Below are 23914 nucleotides of genomic sequence, written 5' to 3'. Positions count from 1 at the left end.
CATGTTTGACGTTAGATATCCTGGTACAAATATGTCGCAGACACTTCACTGCCCTGCCTGACATAGACTAGGCAATCCTCCCATGACTGCATATTACACGTAGTGTGGTCTTTTTCAGGAAAGATTGCATAAAGCATGCAAAATAAGGAATGTATATTGTTTTGGAAATAATGGCTGATGCAGTGCACAAGCGCACTCACCCACACCACAATGGTGATCTAGTAGCACCACAAAGAGTGGCTCCTCAAGAATGTGAAATAAAGTCTAACCTCTATAAAGCGAATACAGATAAACCTAATTGTCGGATATAACAAAGTGAACCTAAATTTTACTGGTCATGAGCATGCAACATATATATGCTTATAACGAATATCAGATTTAAAAAAGCTATTTTGGCGTCGGATACAACTTTTTTATGATGAGGTTAGACTGTACATTACCCTTTAGCTAGCATTATCACATTGACCTGAGTAAACTCTGGTTTAATCACCAGCTGTATGGTCATTACTGTACACATTCATTAAGGCTTGAATTTGCCTGGGTGCCTCAGCCATTCATAGTTAGTGATTTCAAGTGCCACGTGGGAAATGAAGTACAGAGAGACCACAAATGTCCACTCAGCGCTAGTGTTTTGTACACGGTTCTAGAGATTCTGTAAAAGTACGCTATACTTATCACAATTAGGCAGCTTGCAGTTCACATTGCTGTCCTGAAACAAAGGCGGAACCTGTGTTTATGTTTGGTGTTGAAAGCTGTGGAAAGCAGCCAGCACAGAAGTGGTAGAACCTTAAGAACATTGAAAAATAGTCGTAATACAAGCCATCTTCCAACTGATCTTTGTTGAATCATGCACATGTACATATCTTGATAGTGTCATATGTTGAGCTTGTTAGTTGGACACCTTGAATTTAGAACAATGCAACATGTGACAGAAGAGTATGAATACAGCATTGACTTCCAACACTTCTTTATATTGAAAGAGCAGACATATATAAACAGACAAGAAAAACAGCATGCTAAAACAAACTGATAATGTAATCACATTTTGTCACTAACACCATTGACGCCCAACTCTCTATTGGACAGTGCTAATGACATCATGTGATTCACAAACGACTGACCTCACACTTGCTTCTAGTAATTCTCTAGTCAGCTGATTGCAATACCTATGAAGCTTGTGTGCCTAAAAACTTGGTCACACACACACCCACGCTGCTGACAATGACTTGCCAATCTAGTACCTTCTTTCCTTCTAAAGTTGTCTTCATGCTCGTTCAGCCTGTCATTACTGCACCTTCCAGTTAGTTCAATGCAATGTTCGCTGCTAAGGTAGTGGAATATCGTATACAGTAGACTTTTGTTCATTCGACTTTTTGGTTAATTCAAACCTGACTGAAAGTTCCTGCTGGCACCCATGCGTTCCTATGGGCCCAAACTTTCGTTATTTCGATCCTAAAATTGACTTTCGCCGGATAATTCTAACTTTAACAGTGAGCATGCACGCATCTGACACCTATGGTGAGCCCGAAAGAAACCGCTTACTGGCAGTGTCTGTCTTGGCAAAGCTTAGGCAAGGGTGACTGCGTTGAAAATACTTCTCCCGTCAATTCTTGTCAATTTTCTGCCTTTTCTAGGAAGATTTTCAAACAATAACAATAGCTCGTAATGTCTGATTGCGGTATTTATCCGATTCTAGCACGCATCCTTTATTTTCCCCAGAAAATTAAACAAAAACCGCGTTCGCGGTGTTTTTATGCTTGACTGCACAACATGGCTGTATTGCGGCAAAGCTGATTTTGAAACCGTTCGGCAATGCTAACTTTAGGAAACCGGCCGCCACTGTGCAACACGCATTGGACCCTAGCCCATTCCTCTTGGTAAAAAATCGGGTGCGCGTTAGATTTCTACTTTGTTTAGGAACTTTAATTTTCTCTACGTTAGTTTTCCACTTTGGACAAGTAGAAAGTGGGCGCACGTTTGATTCGGGAACGTGTTAGAATAGGCCAAAGGCTCCCAAATTAATCGGCGTTGTTCTGACTCTTTTCCTCCATCTTCTTATTCGACCCACCGGATAATTCGATCCTTTTCGACGGTCCCGTCAGGGTCGAATTAACAGAAGTTGACTGTACTACCCTTACTGTGCGTGCCGCTTTAGAGTTACAATGCATACGATGCTTACTTTTTTGCTAAGCTCTTTCAGTCATTTTATTTATGTCTGCTCTTTCGGAATAAAGAAGTGTTCGAAGTCAGCGCTGTGTGCCTCCTCTTCTGTCCCTGTCCCACGTTGCGCTGTTCTGAATTCAACATGTATATAAAGGATGTTTCAGCTAACTCATGCCACATAAAAAAAGATTGTTTGCATTACGAAAAAACAATCGACCTAGTATTGTTCACCGTCATATTGAACAACCTAATGTACTTGTTACTATAAGCCCATGTAGTTAACAATAATTATTTAGCCAGTTTTAAAAGTATTACTTTTAACACACAATCTTCAATAGAAATATTGTAGAGCCTATTGACAAATATCCAAATAATTTATTTGCGTGCTCATAGCTGCTGTGGTTTCAAAAAGTACCACGTGACTGTGTACTTGCGTGCAGAGAGAGAGAGAGAGGGCTCTTTATTAGAAAAACAGAATTTTGCCGGCGCGTATATAACCGCTGGCATGCTACTCTGTATAGGGATGGGGAATGGGATTAAAAGATTTCAGAAGAGAGTGGGAGAAAAAGAGGATAAAAATAAATATGAAATGTCCGAGTGGACCTGATACTAATATTTACAGGTGACATGGCGGGTAAATTTAGGCTTTTGTATGGGAAGTGTGCAATTTTTAAAGCTTTCCTAGCTGTTAGACCAATTTCTGTCAGGTATTTGAACAATAAATCCAAAACCCGTCACTGTTTTGAAGGGCCGGGCATTGGACCTAAGATACTCGGTAACGTTAACGGTTCGTGGCAAATCATGTCCAGTTGGTGCTCAAAAAATTGTCTCTCGTCGCGGTACACGGGGCATTCTAGTAATATGTGCTCAATTGTCTCTGAGTTGCGACAGTTATCAGAGTATGGGTTAGTGGTAAGTCCTATGCGGTACAGATAATTGTTCGTGTATGCCACGTTCAGTCGAAGACGATGGTACAATATCTCTAAGTGTCGAGGAAGTGGTCGTGGAATTTTCGGTCTCATTTCTGGGTCAATGTAACGCAGGAAGTTATCTTGGTGAAGCGGCAGATTCAAGATGCGGTCTTTTTCTTGATAGGCATATTTTTTTGCCATGTTTGAAGCGTCGGCTTATGTAAAAAATGTTCTTTTGAACTTGCGGTACTGGAGTCCATTTCTGGCAGCTTCGTCCGCTCTTTCATTTCCCGAAATGCCGGCATGGCCAGGTATCCACTGGAACTTTATGCAATGCCTAGCAATCTTAGCCCTGTGGTGAAGATAAGCAATGTCAAATGCTGCTGGTTGATTATTGCAACGCTTGTGCCTGTTCCACATACTTTGTAGGGCTGCTTTTGAGTCTGTGAAAATCACTCATGTCTTTGGCGGCTGCTGTCGAAGTACATAAACAAGGGCCTCCTTAAGAGGAAGCTTTAGCTCGGGCCCAACTCCGACGCGGCCTATTCAAATACATGTAAAACGCAAAAACGTTTTTATGAGATAACCTTTGGACCGATTTTAATGAAGTTTGTTGCATTTGAGAGAGAAAGTTAAATTCTAGTGACTGTTGGAAGCGGAATTTCGATTTAGGTCCTGGATCTTGTTAAAAGAATTTTCAAAAATACGGAAGTACGAAAAAAATAGAAGAACGAAGTTTACAAATTCATAACTCTGCATCAAAAACAGATATCGCGGTTTTGTAAACGGCATCCATTAGACAATTGAAAGCGGACAAATCTGATATGTCATTTTATATCTTACGTGAATTTGTTACGTTGTTTACAAAGGTTCTGCAAAAGCTGTATTTCCATATTACTAAATTTTTTTAGATTCATGTATAGCATATCAATTTTGTCCGCTTTAGATGTACTATTAGATGCAATTCAAAGAATTGTATTATCGTTTTTAGTTTTAGAGTTACAGAGTTGTAAACTTGATAGTTTCTTTTTTTTAAATTTGCAATATTTGTCAATTTCTAATACAAAATTAGGGACCTAAATCAAAAATTCGAAACCACCAGTCACTAGATTTTAAGTTTTTCTCTTAAAAGCAACAAACCTCGTCAAATTTGGTGCAGTGGTTGCCGAGAAAAACGAATTCTCCTTTTACATGTATTTAGATAGGAGCACCCGAGCTAAAGCTTCCTCTTAATGCCATATAGCTCCGCTGAAGTAGATGATGTCGCTCGCTCAAGACGAAACGAGAATCGTTGCCCTGTAGAGGGAACAAAAAGTCCGCATGATGAACGATGTGGAGTTGTAGAGCCATCTGTGAAAATGTGCGTTGCGGCTGCGTATTCTTTGTGCATATATTCCAAAGCTATCTGATAAGTAGCTGCTGAGGCATTTTCTTTTTCGCACTGATTCCAGGTATATATGGCACGATTTCCAGTGGGGACAGTGTCCATGGTGAAATGTTTCGCGGCATAATTTGTGACGCCTGAGCAGGAATCGTGCTTGCGTGCAGCGACATTAGTGCCCTCAAACATGCTACAACGAATGGTCGATGCTGCACACAGACCAAAGAAATGATAGGCGATGGCCACACCCGTCATATCTGATCCATTGCCATCTGCCGTCAGAACCATCTCTGCTTATATGATCTTGGTAAACAGCATAAACACTAGCAGAGCTTCAAAAATTACCATGCATTATATATCGCTAGCGGAAGGCGCTAACGGAATTTGGTGGAGGTGGACGTTCCCCGTACCCGTCATGGAGCTTCGCAGCGGTCGCAACGGCGACAGTGCAACTTCGGCTCCTGCTGGCGGCACATCACCTACACAACCGTCTCCGCCTGCAGCCCCGACCTACGTCGCCGTTTCCCCCCCTCGGGATCCTGGTGTTTTCAACGGAGCCGGCAGTCCTGATGTTGACGACTGGCTCCGCTTATACGAACGTGTCAGCACCAGTCACAGGTGGGATCCCACTATTATGCTTGCGAACGTTCTTTTTACCTCGACGGAGCTCCACTTGCATGGTTCCAGACTCACGAAGAGGAGATCTCGAGCTGGGATCTCTTCAAAGAGAAGCTCCGCGACCTTTTTGGCAATCCGCTCGGTCGCTAAGTCAATGCCAAGAAAGCCCTTTCCACATGTGTACAGACGTCGACCGAGTCCTACGTGTCGTACATTCTCGACGTCTTGGCCCTTTGTGCCAAGGCTGACCCGAACATGTCTGAGGACGATAAGGTTAATCACGTCCTCAAAGGCATTGCTGATGACGCCTTCAATTTACTGGTGTTTACCAACGTCACCAGCATCGATATACGATCCTCAAGGAGTGCCGCCGTCTCGAGCATGCTAAAAGCCGCCGGGTGTCCCAGCACATCATGCGACTTCCCAACACAGCTGCTACGTCATCCTGTGAGGACCTTTCACCAGCCGTCGCGATGTGACAACTTGACCCGCATCATTCGTCGTGAGCAGTGGCGTAGCTAGGTCGTCTGGCACCCGGGGCCCATAGGTCTTCTGTCACCCCCCCCCCCCCCCCCCGCCGCCGGGTGTAGACGTGGAAGGCGAGGATATCGACAATTTCCGGGTTTCAGCACCAGTACAGTCGCCTTGGACACCACGCACGTCCCCCGGGTCCCCCTCTCCTTCGCTTTCTTTCCCAGAAGTCGCGAATGCAGCAGGTATTGGCGGCGAGGAGTTACGGAGTCGCCATCTATCGGAAGCGCCTCGCTGGCGTAGTATGAGGGATCACGCAGCGCGCTCCTCATAGGTTTTGCTGTCAGCGCTCACTGAAAACACCACCCGGGTGCACTCCCGGAAATTTCTGTAAGTACTTTCAAAACGAGAGAAGTTTTGTACTGTCTAAATAATAACCTTGGGCAAACTGAAAGCACAGAATCGTTTACAGACGCTATCTCTTTACCGAATACGTACAGTGGACGCCACTGTGCGCGGTCGCCGCTATTTAGTCTCCCGAACCGGCTTCTTGCGTGAAAGGTAGGCAAACGCCGAGCCCAAACTATGTGAAATATGTTCTTATAGTGTTTATATATCTAAATGGAGCGTAATAGAATGAAGCCTCAACGCAGCGATCGCACAGCTTCGCAGCGACCGACTGCGCGTCTGCATGCTTGTCCGCGCACTGTTGCGCTTTCGCCGCGTGCGCGTTTTCGCACCGTGCCATGAGCTTTAGGCTGCAGAATATGAGCATTTGACAGTATACAAGCAACCAATGTTGCATGGGCGCTATCAGAGCTGTTCAAAAATAATTTCATTGTAGAGACTTCGACGTCTACGGGGACTGATGTGCTGGACGTCGCGACGATCCAATCTTCTTCTTGTTTTCTAAATTCTTGGACGTTTCAATATTATTTATCGAGTTGCGTCGCACTATATGTTTATCGGTGTTCTCAGCGGGCGATTTCCCGCTGCTTCTTTTTTTGTAATCCAGTGCATTAATTCATAACACAAGCATGACCATATGCCATGCGTTTTTTTGTGTGCTTTTTACCGCTCGCTATCCACTCCAGTGAACTTGCCAGTATCTATAGCATCGACAAGTTCATAGACCGAACCGTCATGACATTAGTCGGGCAGCGGACTCGGGCGAGCGTCACAGTGCGCGTTTTTCGAACATTGCAGACCCGGCGCCGAAGCAGAAATCTTCCTCGCGTCTGTGCTTGCTGCATACCCGAGTGGCAGCCGATGACTGTTCGCCGGTTTTATGTTTCGCGAGCCAAGCTTCACGCAGCTTCTTGTCCGGCGGCTACGTATGAATAAGGCTGACACCGGGCTCCGTTGCGTACGTCTGGCACTGCGGCACCGAGCAAGCCTACCATGTTGCGCACCTTCAAAGGCAGCCACTACCTATTCTAGTGCTTTCAATCGTTGTAAAGGAGACACTCGAAGCGGGAAAATCCCGCCAATAAATGAGGACCGCAGCGTACGACGGAACTTAAACTTTCCTTTTCAGCTCGCTTCGGCGCTCCCGAAGCAGCCGACGCGGCCGCTATGTCCACGTGATCCCTAATAGCACGTTGCGCCGACGGTGGCGCCAGCTTTTCCAGTGGTGGAGCTCGAACCTGTAAGATGTTGCAGTCGTAGTCGTAGGGATGAACTTGACTCTTCGTCGGGACTTAGGCAAGCAGGGTTTATTTACATTATTTACAGTTGAAACTAGACATACATCAACAGTCTAGCGTGACTCCCAAATGGAGCCCGCAAGACGAAGCATACAGCAAACGAGCACACACTAGCAGCCGACAATCGCTGCTTATAAGCACTCCGCTCGACGTCATAGCTCGACGTCATTGATGACCCGCCCTTTTGGAGGAGGAGGGCTCACATACACGTACACACACACACACACAGGTCCAATGGTCCGGAGCCGACGTCAGAGGGGCTTCGTAGAACCCTGAGCCAACCGGGTAGCGCGCCCGGGTAGCACATTGGGAAGGAGCCTACGACGACGTTCCCGCGGCAACTCCCCCACCCGTAGCAGATCAGGTCCGCGTTGGGGAGTTGGGTAACAATAGTTGGCCCGCCAAACTCATTCGGTACCTCTACATTCCAGAGCTGCCTTTCTCCTTGGTCGCCTCGTGTGTCGGCAGACTGTGACGAATCCTGGGGCCCCCGTACCGCAAAGCACCCTTTTGCCAAGGCGGCGCATGGTGGGTTAACGTCGTCGTCCTCGCTCGTTCCATGAAGGGTGCCGCCACCCCGGATTGATCGACGCACCGGCAGCGGGCTGAAATAGCTGCAGGCCGATCCTAACAAGGCCAATACACGCTGTTTTTTTTTTCTGCACCAAATAACACAGTGTGCTGCACTGATAACTTGTGATAAGCGCATGTGCACATCTTCTGTCAGACTGTAAGGCTTGGCAACCAATACAAATGCGGCATCGTGGCAAATACCGCTCACGTCACAAGTAAAAAAAAATTTATAAAGTTTTAATTACCAGTTTTAGCGGCAACATTGCATTTGCAAAATTGAAGACCGACATTCATATCTTGCCCAACAACTTCACAAAAATCGTCGTAGGTACTATGGCCCGCAGTATTTTGGTTGTGGGCAGCACTGAACGAAAACGAAAATTAAATTGTACCCGCCGTGGTTGCTCAGTGGCTATGGCGTTGGGCTGCTGAGCACGAGGTCGCGGGATCGAATCCCGGCCACGGCGGCCGCATTTCGATGGGGGCGAAATGCGAAAACACCCGTGTACTTAGATTTAGGTGCACGTTAAAGAACCCCAGGTGGTCGAAATTTCCGGAGTCCTCCACTACGGCGTGCCTCATAATCAGAAAGTGGTTTTGGCACGTAAAAACCCCATAATTTTTTTTAAATTAAATTGTGTCTCAGTAGAGAGTTTTAAAATAGGGGCCCCAAAGAAATAGCGTCGAAGCCACAGCGCATGCGCAAGACGCAAACTGCCTTTGGGTTTTGCGTTGGGAACGCTATTTCACCGATTTAGCGGGAGCCCAAATAGCGGCCCCAAAAGTTTTGCGTCGGCAAACATGGCGGCACCCATCGAAGCGACGGCTCTAACCTAGCACCAAACTGGGTTCGATTCGCGGTAACGCGTGAAGTTCGCAAGCTAGGAGAAGTGACTGCGGTTATCGCTTTCTCTCAACTTGCGTGTCTTATGAAGATTGACTCATTAGACGCCGCCGATTTTGAATTCGATTGTGGATATTATGGCTCGTAGGCCTAACATGGCTAAGCTTGGCTGGTGAAGGCTAGTAAAGTTGGTTTGCCCAAAACTAAGCGCAACTAATTGTTTGCTGCTTACAGAATAACCTCTAAATTGTAATTAAATGCGAATACACGAAACTCAAAATTATTATTCCTATCATAAAATGGTATATCTTATTTATTTATTTCTAATAGCTTTTCTTTGACGCCGTAGTGGCGCTGTCAGCGCAAGACGCTATCCGCAAACATAAAACCCTATTGTAAAATTCTTCACTCCTACGTGCCCCAACGCTAACACCCGCAAAGCTCTTTGGGGCCCCAAACTATTGGGGCCCCTATTCTAAAACTCTCTAGTGACGCTGATCTCCCCCCTATATTAGAAAAACGGAAAACGCCACCTGCCTCCCTGCTGCGCGGGCGCCAATGTTATGACAATTACGAGTTCTTTATTGTGATCAATAAAGCCTTGTTTTTATTTGCTGCTATTCGGACGAACGTGATTATCCTAGCTGCGGTACCACCAAAAGATTGGGAACAGAATAGAGCATGCTTCGCGTCCATTCTTGGCGTCACCATAAAAAAATTACCGACGATTACGTTACTTCCTAATGCGAAATTTGAGCGCAGCAAATAAGCTGTTTCACCTTTTCGATAGATTGAGGCAAAGAAATCGAGCAACACATGTATGCGCTATCACAGAATTTTTTTTTTATTTTTCACACGTATTCCTTTAACAAAGACTCCACTAACAGTTCTTGACAGTCATGAAGGAAGCTTTGTGGTCGGAGAAATAGACTGATATATGTTCGACTTGGTACACCAATGCTTGATTCTCAAAGACGAGATCTATACAAGTGCCTCGCGAGGTTGTCACAGCCGTGGGACGCGTTACGAGCGAGAGGAACGGGATGTTCTCCCGCATAAGTGTTAGGAAATTGCTGTTTGTCTTTATGTCAACATTAAAGTCCCCCACTACTAACATCGGTGTGGATCGATGGACGGTTAATGCGAGTTGCAGGAAGTGCACGACGTCTTTCGTGAGTGCGGTAGGGGCGAAGTAGGCAGCTACTACCAGCAAGATAATTTCGCAGTGGCGAACGGCAGCGGCAATTTCGGCTCGGGCGGTGCACATATACAGATCCGCCGCCACCGATCTGGCTCTCTGATTGCCACCGCACAGGGCGAACGGCAGCGGCAATTTCGGCTCGGGCGGTGCACATATACACATCCGCCGCCACCGATCTGGCTCTCTGCCACCGCACAGGGGTTGCATTGGAGGAGGAGCGAAGAAAGGAATTAAGTTCGAGCCGGCGCTTTGACAACCGGAGACTCGCAGGAAGAGGGGGGAGGGGGGCGGCGTGTACACCCAGCGGCAAACGATGGGGGCAGAAGCGCGCGCAGCAAGCGGACAACACGATAAAGGGAGGAGGGAAGAGATAGCAGCGACTGACTGATGCCGCTGACGCCGATAGTGAGTCAACCCCAGCTGCGGAGTTGGTTTCAGGGACAACGCCGCCGATGCCGACACAAACAATATGATACCCTCGCTTCCGCAGCGCTAAGAACCAGGTCTAGCCGTGGGAAGGTGGTCACGTATTCGTCGACGTGCCGGGGCCTACGTGAAATAACCGGCGCGTCGGCAACTGAAGAGCACCCTATCCGCCACACAAGAACAGGGGGGGGGGGGGACCCTTTCCTCCTCTTTCTGCATGGCGGCGACGGTGTTCTATGCAGTCACGTTATCTTGACTCTCTAGCGGCGTCAGCGGCATCCAGCGGTATCAGTCGGTCGCTGCTAGCGCTGGGGGGATGAAAGGGGGGCGGAGCTGGTTACGAGGCCGACGACAACGCCGACGACGACGCGAAACCCAGGAACGGACGCCAAAGAGCTGCGCTCTAAAAAAAGGACCTCGATGAAGCCCGTGCCAGCGAAACCTGTTGGTCGGCACTTGCAATGGAGAGGGTTGAGGGATCAACCTCACTGGTCCACTATTTCATATTTATTTCGCTACCGCCATACTGGGCGCCGCCCGCAGTGCCAAAGTACTGTAGGTTGTAGCACCCAGATCGAGTTAATAATAGGACTTTGAATCCTCAATTCTGGAATTGAAGTGCTTACTCTATAAGTACTAATTAGGGGATTATTAAGGATATGGTTATTACTTAGCTGCCATATTTTTCACGCTACCGAGTTCCTAGTAATCACAGAGACATAACTTCACAGAATATCCGGAAATATCCTTACAAAATTCACGTTTTCTTTTAATTCTGTGCAGCTGACACAGACACTATACCCATGACATGAAGTCACACAATAACAACAGTTTTCTGAAACTTTCGAGGGTAAGAAGGAAAGCGTGAAACATAACTTCAGGTTTCGCAGCGGCTTCTCGGAGCGAGCGGGAGAGGGGAAGTAAAAGCGAGCTGAACATCGCGGCGCCCGCGACTATATACAGCACGGAGGAAGGAAACTAAGGAGAGGCCCTGACGTCACTCTTTGTGAAGCAAAAGTGAAGCCGGAATTTGGCGTTGCTCATGGCGATGCTCCGCCTTTTGGGCCACCCTCCTCGCTTGTTTACATCTTTCGCGAAACCACGCCGCGCTGCGCGTGGTGTCGCGCGCGCTCGCGCAACATCTGGCAGAGCACGGTGCAGGTAACACAGCGCAACAAGACACGGTGACTAACGCAAACCCGCCCACTCAGCGCCTTTGCCACGGCCCGAAACCTACCAGAGCAACACGTGTGAGCGCTCAAAACCATAACAACGCCGCCATTGTGGCCCAAAAGGCGTGGCCATACAAGAGAAAAAATAAAAAAAGCAGCAAAAAAATGAGAACGTACTACGTCATTTCCGCCACACTTTTCTCCTAGCGCGCGGAGGGGGTAGGGCCTCTCCTTAGTTTCCTTCCTCCGTGATATACAGCCTGTCGAGTCATACGCCGCCAAACTCTTCGGCCGCACCGAGTCTGAAGACGATCCAGAGAATCCCATTCGCGACTTTTGACGGCCGCACTTATGCAACGTCGCTCTCAACGAACGCTTCGCCGTAAACGAGAGCGCCGGGCGCGCTCCTTGAACGCCCTCTTCACTGCTGTCTTTGTTCATCTTCGCTGCGCGTTCTGAACGGAAGAGGGACCCAAGAGCCTCAACGCCTTACTGTATGTTTAGCGACTCCTGCTCCCAGCATGAACGTACAGCACACCCCACATGAAACATTCCGCTAAGGCGAATAATTTAGCGACCATTTCTTGAATTAAATTTTTTAGCCCGCACATTCGTGCGATTATTTCATGGGGTGTTGATAGAGCTGCAGCCGACAATTCTGCGGCGCAACGAATCGGGTACATGAGCTCGGGCTACTGGATACCGGAGCATTCTTTGCCATTTGCGTCCAGTCAAGCCCGCGGAAAAAGTGGTGTCTTCAGGCGTATGACACCCCCCCCCCCCCCCCCCTCCCGCTGGCCCGTTGCACCCGGGGCCCACGGTTCCCGGCCCCCCCTGTTGCTACGCCACTGGTCGTGAGGTTGAAGCGGCACAACCGGCGGCCCCTTCATTCCCGCCACCTGATCATTCCCCGGTGACAATCTCCTTGATCCAGGCCGTCGACCGTAAAGAGTTGTCCAACGTCGGCCTGCACTCCATTCGTTCCGTATGCTCGGAACCTCTCTCCACGCACAGCCCCACCGCGCCCTTCTTACTCTTATGGACAGCGCAACCCCTCCGAATGGCGAACCGTCGACGACAAGCCGATCTGTTTTAACTGCCGACGCATTGGACATGTCGCTCGCTACTGCCGCAGCCGCTGTACTTCCCCGACACGCTATTCTCCTAATTACCACTCTCGCCCCTCTAGCGCGTCCTTTTCCTTCGCCCCTTCTATGCCCACCCCATCATCTGACCCTGCGACGCCTTTGACACGACCCCGCTACTCCCGCTCGCCTTCTCCCTCCCGTCGTCAATCTCGCTCGCCCCCGTCTCGCCGTGCTCTTTCTCCGAACTACTCGCCGCACCCCCGACCGGAAAACTAGACAGTGCAGCTTCTGGAGGTGAAGCTGCATTGACAACATTGGCACGAAATCCTCGCTTCACCTTACCCACGAACAAGAATCTTTTGGACGTTCTCGTCGACAATGTTCCTGTGTGCGCGTTGATTGACACCGGGGCGCATGTGTCCATTATGAGTGCTGCTCTTCGCCGTCGGCTAAAGAAAGTTCTGACGCCTGCCCCGAACCGAGTTGTACAAGTCGCCGACAGAGGGACTGTCGCTATTGTTGGCATGTGTTCTGCCCGACTCACCATTGCTGAGAGACACACCGTCGTTCTCTTCACCGTCATCGAGCATTGCCCTCACGAACTCATTCTCGGTCTGGATTTTCTTGCCCATCATTCTGCCCTCATTGACTGTTCGGCCGGCTCACTCCGCCTTGACTTGCCTCTTCTTGCCGACCCTGTGGACCCGCCTCCAAGCCATCTGAGCTGCATAGATTTTATTCGCCTACCACCTCACTCTGTGACACACGTAGACTTGTTGTCCTCACCAGCTGTACCTGACGGCACTTACGTGGCCGCACCAATTCCGGCCGTTATGCTTACACATGGTGTTATCGTGCTGCACACTGTGCTGAAAATTACTGGCAACCGCACCTGCCTTCCACTTGTCAATTTCGCGCTAACCGCGCAAGTTCTGCCTCAGGGGATCTCCTTGGCTATGATGAGGTCGAGCCATTCACAGTGGAAGATCGTTACAGCTCAGCCCATACCGTGGCGTCATCGCATGGTACTGACATCGACATTAAGAAGACGGTCTCCTCTGACCTTACACCTGCTCAAGCTGACGCCCTTTGCCGCGTTCTTGAAGGCTATCGCGACATTTTTGACTTTGACAATCGACCCTTAGGTGAAACGTCCGTCGTGACCCATCGCATAAACACTGGCGGTGCGAACCCTATTCACCGACGTCCACATCGTGTTTCTGCGTCAGAACGAGCTGTTATCCAACAGGAAGTCAAAAAGATGCTTGCAAAGGACATTATCGAGCCTTCCTGTAGTCCCTGGGCTTCTCCCGTCGTACTTGTCAAAAAGAAGGATGGAACGTGGCGTGTTTGTGTAGATTATCGCCACCTGAACAAAATCACAAAAAAGGACGTGTACCCTTTGCCACGTATTGATGACGCTCTAGACTGCCTGTACGGTGCCACCTATTTTTCTTCTATCGACTTACGGTCCGGAGACTGGCAGATATCCGTCGACGACATGGACAGATTGAAGACTGCATTTGTTACCCCTGACGGCCTTTATCAGTTCAAGGTGATGCCTTTCGGTCTATGTAACGCGCCCGCCACCTTCGAACGAATGATGGACTCTTTCCTTCAGGGGTTCAAGTGGTCCACCTATTTGTGCTATCTGGACGACGTCATCGTTTATTCGCCTACATTTGACACGCATCTAGACCGTCTTTCAGCGATTCTTGACGTGTTCCGCCGCGCCGGTCTCTAGTTGAACTCGTCAAAATGTCACTTCGCTCGCCGCCAAATCACCGTCCTTGGACATCTCGTGGACGCCAGAGGCGTGAGACCTGATCCGGACAAGATTCGCGCCGTCACGAACTTTCCTATTCCGAAGTCTACCAAGAACGTTCGTAGTTTCGTAGGGCTAGCTCTTATTTCCGACGCTTAGTGAAGGATTTTGCCACCATCGCACGTCCCCTGACCGACCTCTTGAAGAAAGACACCCCATTTTCTTGGGGACTTGACCATGCCTCATCTTTTTCGCAGCTCACTACTCTCCTCACCACGCCTCCAATTCTGGCCCACTTTGACCCATCTGCCTCAACGGAAGTTCGAACTGATGCCAGTGGTCACAGCATAGGAGCAGTGTTAGCACAACGCCAGCATGGACATGATCGCGTTATAGCCTATGCCAGCCGACTTCTATCACCCGCCGAGCGCAATTATTCAATCACAGAGCGCGAGTGCCTCGCTCTTGTGTGGGCTGTTACGAAGTTTCGTCCATACTTGTATGGACGCCCCTTCTGTGTCATCACTGATCACCACGCGCTCTGCTGGGTATCCTCGCTTCAGGACCCCACGGGACGACTCGCTCGCTGGGCGTTACGCCTGCAAGAATATACCTTCTCCGTGGTATATAAGACGGGACGCTTGCACCAGGATGCCGATTGTTTATCCCGCTACCCCGTCGACGAACCAACTGATGCGGACGCAATCGCTTGCGTTTTCTCAGTGTCCCAGTTGTTTGAAATCGGCAACGAGCAACGCCGCGATCCTTCATTACGACCCCTCATCGACCACCTGGAGTCAACGCCTGGCGACGCCTCTTTCCGGATGTTTCTCCTTAAGGAGGGGACATTATACCGCCGCAATCTCGATCCACACGGCCTTGACCTTCTACTCGTAATTCCATCGCACCTGCGTTCGACTGTCCTCCAACAACTTCACTATGCTCCCTTGGCTGGACACTTGGGCGTCTCGCGCACATACGACCGTGTACGACGTCGATTCTTTTGGCCGGGTTTCGCCCGCTCCGTGCGGCGCTACGTTGCCGCTTGTGAGCCCTGTCAGCGCCGGAAGAAGCCCTCTACACCTCCAGCTGGATGTCTCCAGCCGATCGACATCCCGCCAGAACCCTTTTCCCATGTTGGCTTAGACCTGCTTGGACCGTTTCCTTTCTCTGGCTGCGGAAATAAATGGATCGCCGTCGCTACTGATTATGCTACGCGGTACGCAATCACCAGAGCCCTATCGACAAGTTGTGCTACTGACGTTGCTGACTTTCTGCTCTATGACATAATTTTAGTGCACGGTGCTCCACGCCAATTACTCACTGACCGTGGCCGCAGCTTTCTGTCGGCAGTCGTCGAGGGCATCCTCCGCTCCTGCTCGACGAAGCACAAGTTTAGCACGTCCTACCACCCACAGACCAACGGCCTCATGGAGCGCCTCAACCGGACCATCACCGACATGCTTTCGAAGTACGTCGCGACCGACCACCATGACTGGGATCTTCACTTACCATATGTGACGTTCACGTATAATTCATCGCGTCACGACACCGCCGGCTATTCACCATTCTCTCCCCTATATGGCCGAGAACCCGCATTGCCCTTAGACACTTTGTTGCCCTCGGCCAAGCGTTCAGCCACTGAATATGCCCGCGACGCGATCGCACACGCCGACCGCGCGCGCCAGCTCGCCCGCACCTGTCTCGAGGCTTCACAGGAGCATCAGAGACGCCTCTATGATTGCCACCATCGCGACATGCACTTTACTCCGGATTCTCTGGTGCTTCTCTGGTCACCCATTCGACGTGTGGGCCTTTCTGAAAAGCTGCTGTCGCGCTACACTGGCTCATACCGTGTGGTGCGACAAGTGACCGATGTCATGTATGAAGTCATCCCCGCTGACCTCTCAGCGTCATCGTAGGCTGCAAGTGACATCGTTTATGTGGCAAGACTAAAGCCATACCACACACCTTTAACCGCGGATGTGTAGATTAAGCACCGGGACGGTGCTTCTACTGCCGGGGGTGATGCTACGGAACAGCCGCCACAGTGTGGCTGCACTGGGGAGGAGGAAGACGACGGGGGCCCGCTTGATATAGCGTCGCCATTTTGGCCTTCCGTTAGCGTCTCTGTAAATAGTGTATATAGCATTGGGCTTCAGCTACACGTAACAATATCATTTATCTTAAGGCACCGTTTGTTACAAAGCCAAATTATCTCGGCAAACATGGAGACCAATGCCATTGCATTTGATTCATCTCGATTGCTTAAGGCCTGCTCATGCTTTGGTCTGTGCTTAACATCGATAATGTGTTCACAGCATGGTTGAGAACACCAATACGGTGTGCATAATCACTAAGTCACATGGTGCTTTCTTGAATCTTGTGCACTTTATTTGCAGCCCGGAAAATGTAATAAGAAGCTATGGGCAAGTAAAAAAATCTACATATTTCTCAATAGGTGTTACAATTTCTCCATTGAAGACTTTGCATTTAAAGCAACACTTCAAAGCTAATTCATTTTTGTTAATGATTTACCTAAGCGCATAGTAGAAAGTACTTTGAATTGCTCAAGAGGACAGTAAACAATAATAAGTTTGACGTATTCTCGTAACACACAAAATGGGCCAGATTTGCACCTTTTCTCGCCACCTCGGGTGCTTTCACCGAGTTTATTTATAATTTCCCAATCATTTACGGCTCTGATTTCTTTATATGTGAAAGAGGAGGGATCAATCTTGCTGAAACAGTCAAAAACATAAAACTGACTTTTCTGATGAAAATCGCCGTTTTTTGACCCGCGTCTCCCCTTAAAGGTTGGCATAACTTACCCGAAACACATTGTATGTTGAAGGAATGAAAAAGTTAATGTAATCAGGTACAAATGAAAGAAAAAGAAAGCAAGAAAACAAGATATGCACCAGCAAACATGATAAGGCAGGACACGTGCAGTCACCTATTGTGTTCATGGGACCTAGTAACAAAAGCCAGCTTCTGGTCTGTAAAATGCATTCACGCCGTGCTTGCGAAGAAGACAACCTATATATGCGTGCAAGACTCTAATAAAAATTGAAGTGCAGCATTGTCAATATTTTTCAGAATCGTAACAAAACACTAAGGACATCATATGTTACGTCACATTTATGTATGTATATAAACAACTTGACTTCTTACCATTAAAACCAGTTTAAAGTTTGTGCTGTTCAGTCGTTGTTTTCTGCAGCTTCCTCAATTTTTTAGACATAATTTCGAATATCGCTAACTTTTATCTTGTTTATCAACTTTGACAGTTCAGTAAATTCTAACTGCTCTCTTGAGTTGACACTTTCATGCTTTGCAGTTTCTTTGCGAGGTCCTCTTTACTTAGGAAAGCTTACCTACTGGTTGCCTTGGTGCCTTACCACCCACTTCAATTGCTGCTTCTGAAAACAACCTAGTTAGTTTCATTCATTACCTTTATACGTTACCTTCATCTACCTGTTCTAAAGCTGCATATATTTGTTTGCAAGTACCAGCCTGAATTTGTCTGCTTTTACCCTTACTGCATCTAGGTTGGCCTGTTTGGAGCAGAAGTAGAACACGGGGCTTCTAATTTGAAGGTTGTAAGTTCAAATCCTTGATCCTTGTCCAGTCCACTACCTTTTTCAGGCTTGAAATGGCCCCCAACACTGGGGGAAAAAAAAAACGAAGCAATAGCCAGTGGGGCTATACTAGTCCAGGTGCAACCAAATTAGGAAGGCCCTTTAAGCTTCAACAAAGACACTCTCTCCCCAAAGCAGGAATCGGCATCCCTACTGCAGCATTCGTCTATTACCTCCCTCATGACTCTTACAGTTAGCCTGTTTCTCTCAGTCCCTGGCGACTGCAGAGCACATGACCAAGGTGGTGGTCAGACCTGCAACATGGCAGAGGGTGCTAAGAGTTTATGGATCCGGACAGGCTGTCACTGGAAACTGAACCTGGCAATGTTTAACATGCGGACCCTCTCGGCCAAGACTAGTTTCGCAGGGCTCTTTGAACAATTATCAGGCATTGCATGGGACACACACTAATTGGCATTAGCGAGGTTAGAAAAACTGGTGAGGCTTATACAGTGCTAACTAACAGCCACGTTCTCTGTCACAGAGGTCTTCTAGATAAGAGAAAATATGGAGTAGGATTTCTAATACATAACTCGGACATAGCAGGCAACATGATGAATTCTACAGCATTAAAGAGACGGTATCTGTCATCGTAACAAAGCTAAACAGGAAATATAAATTAAAGTAGTACAAGCCTAAGCTCCAACTTCCTATTATGAAGAAGAATAGAGCAGTCTTATGGAGATGTTGAATTAGCAATGAGAAAGGTGCAATCTTAGTATATAGTAGTCATGGGTGACTTGAATACAAATTCAATATAAGCTCTACAATATTGTATCTTTGACATGCTTTTATATATATAACAGGTGTCTAGCTGATTATATATAGATATGATTGTTCGTTTTCGGGTAAAACCCGATTTTACCCAATGTTTACACCCCGAACATGTTTAAGGAGAATCGGGCTAAACCCGATTTCTCCCCGAATGGACCTTCCCAGTAGTGATCTGCACAATTGTGTGCTGACAGTCCGCCATTCTCTCCGGGTGCCCCGCGTTACTAGACTGGCAGCACATGGCTGCCTGTCAGGGAGTAACAAATTTAGGACGAAAAAAGCAAGGAAAATGGTGCTTTGCCTACCGCAGATTAGTCTCAGGTACGTGTACCTGCTTCCATGGCTTTCATGCAGAAGGAACGGGTGACGAGTTGGCGGGAGAGAGATCGAGTGATGAAGATGTTTCGTGCACGGGTTTTTTACCAGCGAGGGCTCCAACGCCTATTATCATTTTCTTCAGCCAGCCTCTGTCTAGGTGAGTTAGACACGCTCATCGGTTGCCCTTGTTGAGAGCCATGTAGAGTTCTGCATCCCCCACGCTTCACACAGCTTGTGATATCCCACAAAAGAAGAGAAAGAAGCCACTGCACTCCAAATTCGGTTCTGACAGGAACAGCATAATTCTGAGAATGGTGCCATTGTTCCGGTTCGAAGGACTTCAATGAAGAGTCACGTTTTAGTGAGGGGGGGGGGGGGGCGGGATAGAAAGAAAAACAAGAGAATGTGACCAGCAAGCGATAGGAGGTTGGTCCCTTTTCCTACAGGTTTTCTTGACTAAGTCGAAGCATTGCTACCAAAGAATTCACCAGCCACCTGGAGAGAAGGAACTGGCGATAAAGTGAATCATGCATCTGATTGGTTTAGAGTATGAACTCTAACCAATGAGACACATGATCGCCATCCTCACTTCCCATTGCCAGAGGTGATTGGTGAGTGCAAAGCCACCGTCGCGAACATAAGGCTCCAGTACATGGCACAGGAAAATTCAGCGTGGAGATGGGAAGAAAACGAAAGACACTGTATGACTGGTGCAAAGAGCATGAAGATCTTCAGATCGCAACGAAAGACAGTGAAGGCAGCCGCGCATTAGTGTGCAAATATTGCAACACCGAGATGGTCACCGATCTAGCGAAGAAGCCCTACGGCCAAATTCGCAAGCATCTAGCGTCATCTTGTCATAAGAATTTCAACATGTCGACCCAGGAATCTGAGAAGGTGGGAACATCTCAGCAGATTCTCTTTGATATGTCCTGTAGACAATGTGCGAAAGCAACTGAAGTGGATGGCATAATCCATGACTTCGCTTGCGCCCTACCATACAGTAGAATCAGCATGCACCAGGCGGACGGACCTCTGGGGGACTTCGTACACAAATACCGCAAGGCCGCAAAGACCATGCCAACAGGATAAAGACTTCGGCTGAAATACCTGAAAGAAGCTTTTGACAAGGACATAGTGAAAATCTGCGATGATATGCGAGATATGAAAGTGAGTGTCATTGTCGATGAATCAACACTCTCCTGTGCTACTATAGCCAAAAAACCGTGTAGAAGCAGGTTGTTTTGGTCGACGTCGACAGAGTAAATGCTTCGAACAGCTACACGGTGGCCAGCATAGTCAGCAAGGCTCTACTGATTGTAGGCAAGACGTGGAAATACATTGTGGCTGTAGCCACAGACTCAGCGGAATACATGCAAAAAATGGTACGATAAATCTGTCAAGCTGAAGGGATCCAAATCTTGCATGTGGAAGATTAAGCACACCTGATTCACGTGAGTGCTCACCATGCCATTTCTTTACCATGCATGTCAAAAGTGTGATCTGCAGTGATCAAGTTTGGAGCATTATTTAAGCACTCTAACAAGCTTTACTAAAAGTACACCGAAATTTGTGCTTATAACGGCCTCTTTGGACCTGATATAAAGAAGCCACCTTCTATTGTCCCGAATAGATGGCAAAGCTTCTACAAAGCACTTGTGGTTGTCATGGAACTTGCTGAGCAGCAAAGCGGAAGCTATTCGAGTGATACTTTCTGAAAAAGAAGTTGTTTATGCGAAGGCAATCCTGATGAGAGACACACCCGGCCCCCTTTTAGATGCCCAGAAAACACTTGAAAGTGGAAAACTTCTGATGCCCAGCTTTGATCACCTGGCAAAAGTCAAGCTGTAGCAGACTGTCAGCGAGCTTTCAATGATGATCGGTAAAAGCGATCAGGCCAGAGCTGTTTTGCCTATGTTACCCAAGAGCAGTGCCACATTAGTAGAAACATGTTGTGAAGAGTTCTGCACAAAACGTGCCACAATATAGTACTGCACTGTTCAACGGAATGTCTCAGTCAAAGATGAAAACCAGCCAACTTTGTGGAAGTTGGGAGCCATCCTGGATCCATTTCAGAAGTGTCTGTTGGGGCAGTCATTTGATGACTACCGACTTCTGTTGTCTGTAACCGATGATATAGATTCACTTCACGACGAGTTCAACCAGTACTTGCTGGAAGCAAGCCCCACAAACACAGCTGTCGAACTCATTGAGTATTGGCACGACCCCAGGCTGGCAAATGCTGCACTGACATTGTTGTGCCTAGCTAATGGAAGCTGTGATGTCAAGAGAACTTTCTCCTAGCTGAGATAGGTTCAACGACTGCACATGTCTCGAATGGAGACAGACATGTTGCGCATGCAGATGATAATGTATGTAAACAAGGGTGTGTAAAAAATTGATGACCAGCTTTTCGTGAATAAAATGTTTCATTTCTTAGAAGTTATCAATGCTCTTCACTGTCATCATTAATGATTCATTTCGAAACAAACCACAAATGTCAGAGAGTATTTGCTAGAAAACCCTGATGTCCCCCCGCCAATTGCCAGCTTGAAACAAACTCAAATTTTAACGCGTTAGAGTTAAGAAGCCCGTGACACCTTCTGATAAAATAAACTCAGTGTATTACTTAGCACGATTGTAGATTTAACCAGAAAAAAAAAAAAACTACTTCAGAATGGTTTCACAACAAAACCCGGTTTCTCCCTGATTATCAGTTTGAGAAATAGCACCCGATTTTTACCCCCCCCCCCCCCACGATTTCAAGAAAATATAAAACCCGAAAATGAACAACCCTATATATAGACAAGTAAATTTGTGAAAGGGCATCACACTTGTATTAAATAATTATGCGCAGCTGTGGTCTGTCTTTCTATTATAGCTTCGTATTTAATATACCAGATTAATGTAAAATGTCCCACAGGTTAGTAAAAGATGCAGCAACAGGACGCAATGATAGCCACAAATGAGAGTTCAAACTCAACTATACATTGAGTATTTTGTTCAGTTTTGCAACAAAATAATCAATGAGAAGATGGCACGAAGATTCTGCTATGCCAAGCCGTCTCATATACACATGCTTTCAACAGCAATAATGTCACTGCTCTTAATACAGTTCATCTTTATTTTAAAAGATGTTGTTTTGTCCCGGCTTAGAGACATTTGCTTCACACCGCGATTTCCACATGCCGAGGCTATGTCCATGAATACAGGGATAACTTCGTTGATGCTGGCTTTTTTCCTGGTGAATGGACATGAGATCTAGCCATTTAAGCCACTCTTCAGCTGTTGGGTTCAGCAAATGTGTCTTTACTCTCTTCAGTGTCGACCACTGTCAATAATTAGAAAAGTATGTGAACACGTGGGAGCAGGTCTCTGTCACGTTCAGCTAGAGTGCTCCTCTTTTAGCATAGGGACATGTGCTGTTCTTATGTCCTCCACGTAAAATTCAAAGGCCTTTGTGGCGTACCTTGTCAGGACAAGTTGCACGCTCAGCATAGTGTTGTTATTCGGTGTACGGTGGTTTGCAAAGCGACGCGTGAGAGAGATTTGCACAGTCAATATCAGAAATGTGTGAGGCTCATCTGTAGTGCTCCTCTACACATCTAGAAGAATAATTGGCCCGATATTTCTATATGCAGGCCATGCATCCGCGGCACATTGCAGTTCACTCCAAACTCGGTCGCTCTGCATGAATCCAAAATGAAATTTCCCTGCTTGTCTCGAGGAGGAAGAGAAACTGCAAAGCTGACACTAGACGCTCTTGCCCAAGCCGGAGCAACAGCTTTAGCGATAATGTATACGCCTGCCTAAGATCTACAAGATGTTGTGAAAACTAGTTTCTTTGCATGCAAGCAAGTGTGCATCTCTTAGGGGACAGAAATGGGCACATCACCGCTTGTTCTTGTATTCCTCATTCACTTGCGAAAATTGGCGAAGAATATAATGAGGGGGGGTGCCCCCCCCCCGTATATGTGCCTGATGCTCGAGTGCCTTCGCCTCTCGCCACCCATAAAATGTTAATAAATCGAATGCTCCCTGGTGCCGTTTGTCACAGCAAATTCAAACATCATCACAGACATTATTGCAATGAGCTTTCAATAACATCATGAAGTAGTGGTGTTCACAGTGGTGTTCAACTGAAGATAAAGTGAAGTGTCAGAGAGAAGAAATTTATTTAAGGAGTGTCAGAAAGGTTGGCCCGAGGTTAATTCCTCTAGCCTGAGGTTAATTCCTCTAGCCCGTTACTCTGCACTGGTGTAGCTACTATAGAGTGAGCGAAAGAGGGTTTTGAAGGGTGAAACTGTGAACTGAGGGCATGACAGTTGTTGGCTGCAGGTGGACCTAACTTGCAGGTGTTTGATGACAGTTTCCCTGGACATCCTGCACTGAAAGTAGCAGCTAAATACAAATAAACAATGATGAAAGACAAAAAGTGCCCCTCATGGTTGAGATATCTGCGGGCAACAGAGAAACAAAATAAATAAGAACAAATTAAAGGTGATAAGGCAGAACACGGATTCGGAAATCCTGGCCCTGCAAAGCCTTTTGCCTCAACTGACTCGCAACAACTTGTAAAGCAGCTATGGAAAGTGCTGCAACTTGCCCTGGCTTTTGTCCCATTCTAGCAAAAAATGTTCAGAGCATTCAACTTCGCACTGACCAATGATGTTTAACATCTGTAAGCTACAGATGATCTGCGAGGAATGACACAGTAGAGCACTGTGGATTAATGTGGACTAACCATGGTTCTATAAACCAAAAGTTTAGTAAACAAGCACTTTTGCATTACCCTGCCATGAATCTTGCTGTTGCTGCTGCTGCTGTCAGCAATGTAATGTATATTGTGGCAATTAATTCGT

Source organism: Dermacentor andersoni, chromosome 4 (assembly GCF_023375885.2).
Source record: "Dermacentor andersoni chromosome 4, qqDerAnde1_hic_scaffold, whole genome shotgun sequence".
NCBI lineage: Eukaryota > Metazoa > Arthropoda > Arachnida > Ixodida > Ixodidae > Dermacentor > Dermacentor andersoni.
The sequence above is the reverse complement of the archived record's forward strand: the minus strand, read 5'-3'. Positions refer to the sequence as shown.